The 10,440-nt window shown below is 57.4% G+C and overlaps 1 long non-coding RNA gene across 1 annotated transcript; it reads right to left on the bottom strand.

Moving 5' to 3' along the window:
* Positions 1 to 3,744: 3,744 nt before the first annotated feature.
* Positions 3,745 to 5,638, bottom strand: LOC114080616 (uncharacterized). Its single transcript, XR_003580630.2, has 2 exons — positions 5,374 to 5,638; positions 3,745 to 4,289 (listed from the first exon to the last, which is right to left on the bottom strand). It is a non-coding gene; the product is annotated as an uncharacterized lncRNA (long non-coding RNA).
* Positions 5,639 to 10,440: the final 4,802 nt, after the last annotated feature.

Below are 10,440 nucleotides of genomic sequence, written 5' to 3' on the forward strand. Positions count from 1 at the left end.
AGGCAGGCGCTGGGGGCACCGAGGGAGTCAACAGGCTCTTCGTCCCATCAAGTGCCCTTGGACCCTTGGGCCCTTATCTGTCGCTGAGAAGGGGGACCCTGGCCAGATTCGAAGATCGAGTCCCCACGGTGTCAAAGGAGAATGGGCAGCGCCAGTCCCCAGACCTGGGTTTGAGATTGAGGCAGGAAGGCCCTGTCCTTAGAGAAAAAGGCCACCTTGCACAGCAGGAGCTTTGCCCGCCCTTCCCCAGGTCCCCACTCGGGTTGAGCCTGCAGGGGTGGTGGGAGGAGTTTACCACCCTTATTTTCCAGACCTTGCTCATAACTTCGTCCTTACCCTGTGCACCTGCCGTACTTTGATTCATTGAATACTTTTTATTTGCGTCCCTGTATGTGTTTTCCTGATATCACATGTATTTAAAAGAAGTATCCACTTGCCAGGGACCAGGGGAGGGGCAACGAGGAGTCCCCATGTAACGGGGCACAGTTGCAGCCTGGGAGTTAAAAACAGTGCTGGTGTGGTTGGTGGATGGTCCCCGGGCTGCCCCCAAACTCTCCACCGAAAAATGGTCACAATGGCAAATCGCACGTATAGATTTTACCACAATAAAAAAATTTCAACCCGAAAGGAAGACACACAAATGTCACCATTATAACATAGAAAAATCAGAATCATTTCTCTCAATAGATCAAAAGAGTAAAAACAAAACCAATGAAAATGAAACATAGTCAGTTGAGCCTGTCACTGTCACCCACAGGGCACGCTGAGCCTGAAGTGACCTCTTATTTTCCCAGTGAGCATTAGCAAAAACTAGGAAATTGATTAAGACAAGTTGACAGGACCCCAGGGCTTTCTCCTGGAAAACCAACGGGGCCCAGGAGAACTGACTTGGGAGGAGCCTTCCCTGGGGGAGTGGAGGCTGTCCTACTGCAGCCTCCGCCCAGCCCCAGGTCACCGTCCAGAAGTTTTCCAATGACTTTCCTTCAATTCCAAGGAGGAGCTGAGTGCTAGACTGGGGAGAAGCAGAGGACAGGATGCTGGCCCTTCCCCTCCTTCTTCCCTTGCTCAACCTAATGGCTGGCCCTGGCCGGTTTTCATTCGGATTTTATTTGACAAAAGAGATCTGTTGCTTTAAAATATGTTTGGAAACTGTTGCTGCAGATCCCGGAAGGAGGATGCTCCCAGCTCTAGGATTCCGGGCTCCGGGAACTGTGAGCCTGCTCAAGCCAAACACGGCCGCCTCCTTCTGTTTCTCTCTGCTGTGACTTGTTTTGCAGACCAGGTTTCCTTGCCCCAAATCCACTTGCCTTCCTTCTTGTAATGAATCCCTTTTTCCTTGGTGAGGAAAACCCTCCCCTGCTCTCTGTCCCTGCAGTTTTGCGGGTTCAGAGATGGGCATGCGGCCTGGACCTGGCCAATCAGAAGTCTGAATCCCTTAACCATAGCGATTGCCTAAAATATGGGCACCTGACCCAATTAAAGTTAGCAAAGACCACGTCTCAGCTGTCAGCTGAAGACGACTGTGGCTGAGAAGTTAGTGTTGAGTTAGAGCATCTGGTGGCCACCTTACTATAGTGAACAACATCTGCTCTACAAGGTAATGAAACCAGATGGAGGCAGAGTTGAAAGATGGACAAAGAGAACCATATGGTGTCATCCTTTTAGTTCCTGGATCCAGCCATACCTGAAGCTGAAATCCCCACCCTGCTCAGATCCTTGGTTTGCTTAATCCAACTTTACATGGGTTTCCTGTCATTTGCAAGAATCCTGATTGATACAACCTGCATAAGAACCCCCCCCCCCTTAATGTTACTATTTAACACATGATCTTTCAAACAGTAAGTAGGAAACACTGACCCTGGAAAAGACCTGCTTTTCAAGTCTTTGGTGGGCAGGTATTTTTTTCTTCAGCTTCTTGGACATAGACCCGAAACCATTGGGCGTTGAGGTCCTGAGCTTGGGCACTTGCTCTTCTTTGTTGCTTTAAAGTCATCAAATGTCAAGTGTGCTCCCTAGACCTAAGAACCGCAAGCCGTCAGGCCGGCCCGCGGTCTGAGGTCGGTCACCAGCCCGGTCCTGCCCTTTTCACAACACTGGCCTCTTGTCTCTGACGATGGAGTCCATGGCGCACATTCCTGACGGTTGCATCCAAAACCAATATTTTGCTCTGGGCTGGAGCGCCATCTCGACGTACACATCCGAGCTCCCGGAATGCTGCTCCCCAGCCTGACAGCTCTGGAGGTGGAGGGCTGGCCACCCGCCAACCCAAATCTTTTTGCTTCTTTCTTTTACTATAAACGGGGTCTTTGAAGCGCTGTGGATTCATTGAATGAACAAATGAACTTGTTCACATAAAACACGCAGGAGGAAACCTCCATGGCTCCAACGTGGAATCTCAGTCTGTTTTCTGATGAGCTGTGATGGGGATCATTACCTAGACCGGGCTGCTGTCCACCCGATGGTGGCCTCGCTCTTCCCCCAGTCAGTAAATTCAAGATGGCGTGGTACGGCTCAGGGGTGCAGGGGACCTTCTGCCCTGTTGACTCCCCGGGAATGGACTTTGGGTTGGGGAGGCCCCGGCCCAGCCACAGGAAGGAAAGCGGGGGGACGGGGTGAAGCCACGGTGTCTGTGCTGCATCCAGAGGAGGCCGAGGCTCGGGACAGACCCGTCCCTCCACCCACAGGAGCAGCCCAAATCCAGTGACATACAGCGCTGTGGGAGGTAGAGCCAGGCGGTCACTCAGGACAGGGGCTGGGGTGACCGACGGCAGTTTATCCTATTGGAAGGAAGTGAGGCTGCTTTTTACTCGGCTCTTGAATGGAGCCGGTGAATCATCTCTGAGTGACCCATGAGGTCCCGCCCAGGGCCCTGCTTGCTGGTGCCAAATCAGTCTGGAGGGAGGACGGGGGCTTCAGCCAGTGGCTGGTGGGAGATGTGAACGCAGAGGCAGAACCGGGCGGGCAGGGGAGGTGCCCAGAGGGTGGCAGGCCCTGGGCAGGGCAGGGCTGGGTGGCCAGGTGTGGGAAGGAGGTGGCATGGCGTCTGTGGGGGTGAGACTCTCGGTGATCGCTGGGCCCCCTGCCGGAGCACCACTGCCCCCGCCAGACATTACGAATGGCTGCTTCTCTCCAGGGGCTGGCGGCGAGCTGGGTGGTCTGCGAGCTGGGTGGCCTCAGGACGTCAGGACACGGGGAGAGCGAGCTGCCCAGCCCCATCCAAAGCATTTGTTGGAATCAGTCATTGTGCCCTCTCTGTCAGGACCTCGGCTAGTCCTGTCCTACAGAGAGGGACCAGAGGCACGGGCAAAGGGGGAGCCCCACCCAGGCCAGGGGCTCGTCAGTGACCCAGCCAGGAGTTGAACCTGTGGACACTGAGGCCCTGGGCGAGGCTGGAGGCAAAGAGGGTGGGATGGAGGGACGGAGAGCTGAAGTCCCCACTGAAGTCCCCACTGAGTGCAGGGCAGGGGGGCCATGTGCCCAGACGGGGTGGGGGGGGGCAGAGGGGAGGGACAGGGCGAGAGGAAGGGCCCCGACCTTCACCCTGACCGTCTGTCCTCAGAGCCAGGTCCAGACAGGCTGCGTGAGGCCCGTTTGAAGAAAGCGAGGAGGCAGGAGGGTCATGAGCAAACGGAGGTTCAGAGCTGCAGGAGGCAGGGCAGAGACTGGGAAAGGGAGGGTCAGGGGACAAAGCAGGTGAGAAAGAAAGACATGATAAAAATTATCACTCAGAACCGTAGCCTGAAATCGAAGAGAAGATTCACAGTATCTATTTGAAGAACTCGATCGCGTCCTGAGAAGAGTGACCACAGGTCCAGCCCCACGTTCAAGTTCAACCACGGGACTGGCCGGACCGCTTTCCAGGTGCGCTCACGTGTTCCTGTCCCGGTGGGTCGTAGCCCCCCCGAGGGGCCCAGGAACACCAGAGTGGTGGCCAGTGTTAGGGACCCGCTTCAGAAACACTCTAAGTCCAAGTTCAAAGACGCTTTGTTTCCTGGCCGGGTGCCGTCACCCACCCCAGAGACTGGAGCTCCGGGGGGAGACCAGCGACTTCCTGGGCTGGGTCTTGGGAATCAAGGACGAAAATCACAGCTCGGGGACTTTCCTTGGTGTCATGCAAGCAAGCCAGTCGTGGAAGCTAAGGCGGCAACCAGCCCAGCAACTCAGACGTCGCATCCAGGGTCTGAGCAGGTGGGACACCGTATCCTGAGTCCGAGCAGGTGGTCCGCAGGGGCGAGAATCTACTTCAAAGCCTTGGGTCACCAAGACCACCACATCCTGTGGGGTACATCCTGTGGGGTACAAAGTACAGAAAACAGCTTTCATTTCAGCTTCTCAGAAACAGCGCTTGTAACCGTTGGTTTTTTTATAGAAGGCAGCAAAATGGAGTCTTTGGCCTGTTTGTGGCAGTTCTTGCTTATTCGTCTTCTCTCACTTGTCAAGGTCTTGTATCTCTGATCTATTCTTTACTGGTCCATACCTGTGACTCACACTCTTACTATTGATTTATCAGGTCACACCACAGCACCAGCTGGCCGCCGGGCGGGGGCCAGGGCCCGAGCCTGCTGCTGGGGTGTGAGCGGAGCCTCCCGAGGGTCCTGGGCCCTGAGCCCGGAGGGCGAGGCACAGCCGCGGCCTCCTTCCTCCCGTCTTGCCGGGGAGCTGCAGGTGGGGCTTGGAAATGAATCCCATCTTCGAAGGTCACACGAAGGTCACACGAGACCCTCGACCCTGAATCCTGCTGCTAAGGCTCAGGGGGAGGACGGGGCAGGCAGCGGCCGCCCAATTGGGCACCTGGTCATGAAGCGCTCCTCGACAGTGGTTCCCAGCTGTCCCCCGCTTGGCCAGGCACAGGCAAGATGGAGGGCAAGGCTTGTGCCCGCTGGGGACAGGGAAGGCCGGGGCTGGGGGCAGAGGGGAGGAGCCTGCCAGGCCTTAGCTTGGCCCCCGTGCCCTGCAGACAGGTGAGGGACAACTGCCTTCTAAGGACACAGGGTGACAGGCTCCTCCTGAACCCTAAACCACACCCCCTCCCCGGGTCTCAGGGCCTGGGCCTGGCTGACCTTGCCATCCCCCTCCCTCCCTCCCCTGCTCCCTTCCCCTCCCCCTCCCTCCTTTTCTCCCGGGCCCTGGTCACGGTTACAGAGGAAGGCAGTGAATGCCACCCACTTCACTAGGGTCGTAAAAAGTACGGGATACACCACCCGTATCTGTGGACTGTTCTGGACTGAAAATCGTGAGTCTGGTTTAAACGCCCCTCCTCCCCGCAGGACGTGGTGGGTGATTCTGAGTTCCTTGCGGAGACAGGGAATTAACCACAGCTTAGCTATTGGCTTGTGCCCGGCTCCCAGTATCCAGATGTGACTGATTTGTCACCTGGAGATCACCCCAAACTGGAGCCCTTGCCCTGGAGAGTCCTCCCAACAGGCCTCCTTCCAACAACCAGGAGGGCGCCGCAGTCGCAGACGCTTTTCCATTTAGCAGGTAATGGCGGGTCTCGGGTCCCGGAGGACAGGACAGGAGCCTGTCTGCTTTCAGGGGGTGGAAACTGGCTTGGCTCCGTCTGCAGCAAGTTCAGCTTCAAAACACAGCTCTGAAACGGGCTTCCTGTTTTCTGCTGGCCACAGTGAGCTGCAGAAGTCATTCATTCGTCATCAGGTGGCGGCAGGCGGTGGGCGGGGCTGGGCTTGGCCTGAGACCTCGGGGCGAGCCACAGTCACAGACAGGCCCAGGGTGGCCCTGCCAGGGAGAGACGGTGAGGAGCACCCTCCTCTCCACCTCCCGTGTCCAGACAGGACCTTCCACTGGCCGAGCCTGGCCCAGCGCCCCAAGACAGGGCCCCTGGGGAAGCCGAGTCAGGCCCCTGTGACCTAGAGCAGAGCATAAGGACAGGCAGGGGACCTAAGGACAAACACACCACGCCTGTGTCCAGCACAGAGGGAGCACCAGGCAACGTAAGTAGGAGTGTTCCTAGAAATGGGGCCTCGACAAGGGGTCTCTCAACAGGCATGGCTGAATCCTAGTAATTTGATACAATTGTCCCTGGAATCCCCCAATGTCCCTCCTTGGCTATCTTTTCCAGTTAGGCTGACCTCTCACCAGTAATGATAAACATAAAAAAAAAAAATAAGGTGAGGTTTGTTAAGATGGAAGTGACAGAATTCCATCTCAAACTGACCTAAGTTATGAACGGGGAACTATTGGCTCAAATAACAACAACAAGGGGACAGCTTCAGGCACAGCTAGATCCAGGGGCTCAAATGGTGGTGCAGGAAGTCCTCCAGCTCTTGACTTGCCTCTGTGTTGGCTTCATGTCTGGCAGGCTCTGCCCTTGAACACCTTCAGGTTGAACCCTACCACACAGAAGCACCTCCAACAAAAGTCCCTACCAAAAGCTTGGGATCGCACAGATTGGATCCACCTGTGACCACCTGTGACCCAGGCGTCAGGCTGAGAGGAATGAAGAAACTAGTGGGCCAGACCTCTCACGTGGAGACCCTTCCTCAGCCCGTGGAGACCCTTCCTCAGACCCTTCCTTCACCCCATTCCTCCAGACAGGAGAGGGGCCCACACACGCCCTGTGCCTTCCTCTGCCTGTGCCCGATCGGCTCAGGCCCTCCGTCTGTCCCTGGCAGGCTCCTTGTCCAGAGGAAATAAAGGGCCACAGCAGCCTGTGCCTCCTGAGGACCCCGCATCAGAACCTGGGCTCTCAGTTCTCGCCGGGACACCTCTCGTCGCCCTCCACGGGGGACAGGGAGCAGCAGGTCTCTGCTCAGAGGAGTCCGACCACAGCAGCCTGCCACACAGAGCACTCCCGGGGCTGGTCCCCCCTCCCAGACGGCTGGAGTAGTACCTGCCACAGCTCCCGGGCCCTCTGGATGAGGACTCTGTGGGCAGTGGAGCGTGGTGGCCGGCGGTGACGACGGTGGCTTCTCCGCACAGCTCTTCTGCTTTCCCGTCCCTCCTCTGCTCTCTGCCTCGGCTCTGGAAAGCGTTTGGGTCTCACAGTGAACATTTCTGAAGCCGCTGCTCTAGGCGCGGGTGGCGCTGGGTTCCCGGACACAGAGGCGTAAACAGCAAGGTCTCCCCGTCTTTGTGGAATCCTCGTCCAGCGGGGAAAGCGGTTTAAGACAGAGCTGGCTGACCTCACAGGGGCCGGAGGCTGCGAGGAGCCCCCCGGGGGGTTGTGCCCAGGGTTGGGGGTGTATTCCCAGCTCCTACTGCTGTCAGGTGCCACCTTCCACGTGGTGACTCGGGGACCCAAGCTCCTCCCTTCTTTTGTCCCCACCACCTCGCAGGCTGCAGATTCCACCAGCTGCTCTGATTCTGCTGGTGGAGGGAGGAGGAGGCACAAGGAGCCCCCCACCTTGGGGGTTTCTCTGGGCCAGGCTGGCACCTCCCCACCACATGTGCTGGTGGAATCTGTGGCACAGCAGCACCTAGCTGCAAAGGAGGCTTTGGAACATCCCCCATCTGTGGGGGTACAGACCCCAGGGGACGCCTGAACCACAGACAGTACCAAACCTTAGGTGTACCCTGGTTTTCCTATGTACCTACCTCTGAGAGAGTTTGATTTATACATGAGGCATAATAAGAGATTAACAACAATAAATAACAATAGAATAGAGCAATTCTAACCGCCCATAGGTAATAAAGTTATCACCACTCTTGCATCTTTGGAAACATTATTAAGAAAAATAAAGACTATTTAAACACAAGCACTAAAATACTGAGACAGTCAATCAACCAAGATGGCTACTAGGCAACTAACGGGCGGGTAGTGCATACAGCATGGAGACACTGGACACGGGGTGATTCACATTCTAGGCAGGATGGAGTGAAACTGCAGGACGTCTCGTCACACGGCTCAGATCTGCATGCAATTTAAAATCATGAATTGTTTATTTCTGAGATTTTCCATTTGATTCTTTCTGATAGCAATCAACTGCATATCTGAAAGCACAGAGAGTGTAGATAAAGGGGGGAATCCATTGTATCCCCACCCCCACTTCACACTCCTTTTGCGAAGAGCAAGATTTGTTTTGATGCAGGCGTAATTAACACATATTCAGTAAACACCTTATGGCACAAATTGTACCAGGCTCCTCGCTATTAAACTCTGCAGATGGTTTCTGGTACAAAATATTTATGAGTCTTGTTTCAGTGGCATATGGCCCAAGAGGCGAGAGCCACATGGGTGGTGGATGTGACTCTTCTCCCTGCATGTGCCTCTGCCCCTCCCTGCTACCTCTGGGTTGTCAGTGTCCTTTCCCTGTCCCCTGATGACAGGGCCGATGGGATTGGCAGGAGGCCTGTGGGTGGTCCTCTCCAGAGACCCAGGCATGGGCTCAGTTTGGACTCGTGGCCAGGACATGAGAGAAGATTGGGAGAGGTGGGAGAGAGGGGGAGGTGCAGAGGAGAAGGGAAAGACCCAGAGGGACAGGAGTGTGGAGGGTGGCCCTCTCTGCCCCTCTCTGCCCCTCTGTCTGCTCTTGTCTCTGACTCCGACTCTTGGCCTCTGTCTCCTTTAATACAGCATCACGTGCTGAACGGATGAACAAAACGCTCTCCCCACCCAGCGCAACATCAGTCATAAAAGGAACGAAGTCATCCCTGTTTCCGGATGGAGGAACCTAAAAATATTCCAAGAAATTAAAGATGGACACCCAGCAGCATCTTGTCCGACCCACCCGGATGCACATCCATGGAGACGGAGCGGCCTGGGGTTCCTGGGGCTGCAGGATGGGGACGCTGGCAGGTGGGGGGCACGCTCTGGGGATGGAGAGGCTCTGAAACTAGGTAGTGGCGATGGCCGCCCAGCTTTGTGCTTCTACCAAGGCCTCTGAGGCTGGCACAGGACGCGCAGCCTGAGGTGGGAGAGAGGACTGTTTAAGGGTGGGTTTCTGGTGTGGGGGTTAAACCGTAATAAGGCAGCCATCTAAACACGCACCGTCCTGTGAGTTTGCACCCGTGTCCTTTGTCACGCGCTGAGCAGTGCTGTGTCTGGCGCAGGTGCACAGACCACGGCTGCACAGGTCATGTGCACAGGCCACGGCCCGGGCTCGCCAGGCTGGTGGTGGGTGTTCCGGGCTGAAGGGACCCTGCCAGATTTCACCTCAGGGTGGTACAGAGTCTCACGCCTGTCCCTGATGCCCGGCCACAGCCCTCAGAGGCTGGCCAGGAAGAAGGGGTCCCAGCCAGGGCAGGTGCGCACTCATGTCACGTGCCAGGCAGACGCAGGCTCGGGGGCCCTGGGCGGATCCCTTTCTCTTTTTCCCAAAGGAAGAGTCACAGATGTTGGTGGCTAAGGACTCCTGGGACCACCCTGGAACCTCCTCCTGATGTGATCAGAAGGTTGACAATGACTTTGGGAAGGACCGGTGCTGGAGGGGCTGGGGCTTTCCCCGGGCTGGGTCCTGGGCCTTCCACCCGTCCTCAGCTGCCCACCACCCTGACACCATTTCAGGACAGAGCGGACCAGCACTGGCCACCTTGGCCACCCACCAGGTGAGCGTGGACCAGAGCCCAGGTGCTCCCTTCCCGTCTGTTGCGTCCCCCGTGCTGTGTCCCTGAACATCTCCCAGAGAGGAAGCGCCTGAGTCCTGTGGACCCATGAACCAGGTGAGCTTCTCCTCCTGTAGACTGTTACTGCCAGGTGTTGGGGTCACAGCGATGGACACAGGCCCCTGGGGACAGCCAACTCCTTCACCCGGACTCACCTGGGAAAGGCCGATGCCCGTCCCTCCCTGAGAGGACACCCCCGACATGCAGAGCTCACCAGTGAGGTGGACCCAGCCCTTTTCTGCCTCCTGAGCCCTCCTCGGGGACACAGGCCCCACTGTGCCCTGGGACAGCTCTCGACTGGCTCACCGATGTGGATCCCCCACAGCGTCCCCGCCTCCGTCCAGGGCTGTGTGGCCTCCGCTCACTAATGGCCACGGCAGCCGGGAGGCACGCGGTCTCACCCACGCTCTGCCCCCAAGGCCATGGAGGCACAGGGAGGGGATTACGTCACTCGTGGTGACACAGCGGGCAAGAGGGGCAGCTGGGGAGGGCGCTCCAGGGCCGCTTTCCCCAGCCCTTCTGAGGACAGGCCTGCTGGGTAGACAGGACAGACCGCTGTGCCCACGGCTGCCTGGGGGCTCCTCCTCTGTCCTGGCCTCCACGGGTACAGGGAAGCCTGTGGCCAAGGGCAGGGACCCGAGGGAGCACAGATGCCCGACAACAGTTGGGGAGGACATGGCGTGACCGAAACCTATGTCCCTGGAGCAGGCGGGCGCTGGCCGGCCCCGGGGACGCGTGTGTCTGATGGAGCTGAAGGTGTGGAGGCCCAGGCCCAGGACGCCTCCTGTGCTTCCTCAGCAGACGCGTCGGGGACCCGCGTCCCAGGTCGTCCTCCACAGCACCGTGGCACGGGGCGAGTCCCGGGCCTGGAGATGACCC

Source organism: Marmota flaviventris, chromosome 2 (genome assembly GCF_047511675.1).
Source record: "Marmota flaviventris isolate mMarFla1 chromosome 2, mMarFla1.hap1, whole genome shotgun sequence".
Classification (NCBI taxonomy): domain Eukaryota; kingdom Metazoa; phylum Chordata; class Mammalia; order Rodentia; family Sciuridae; genus Marmota; species Marmota flaviventris.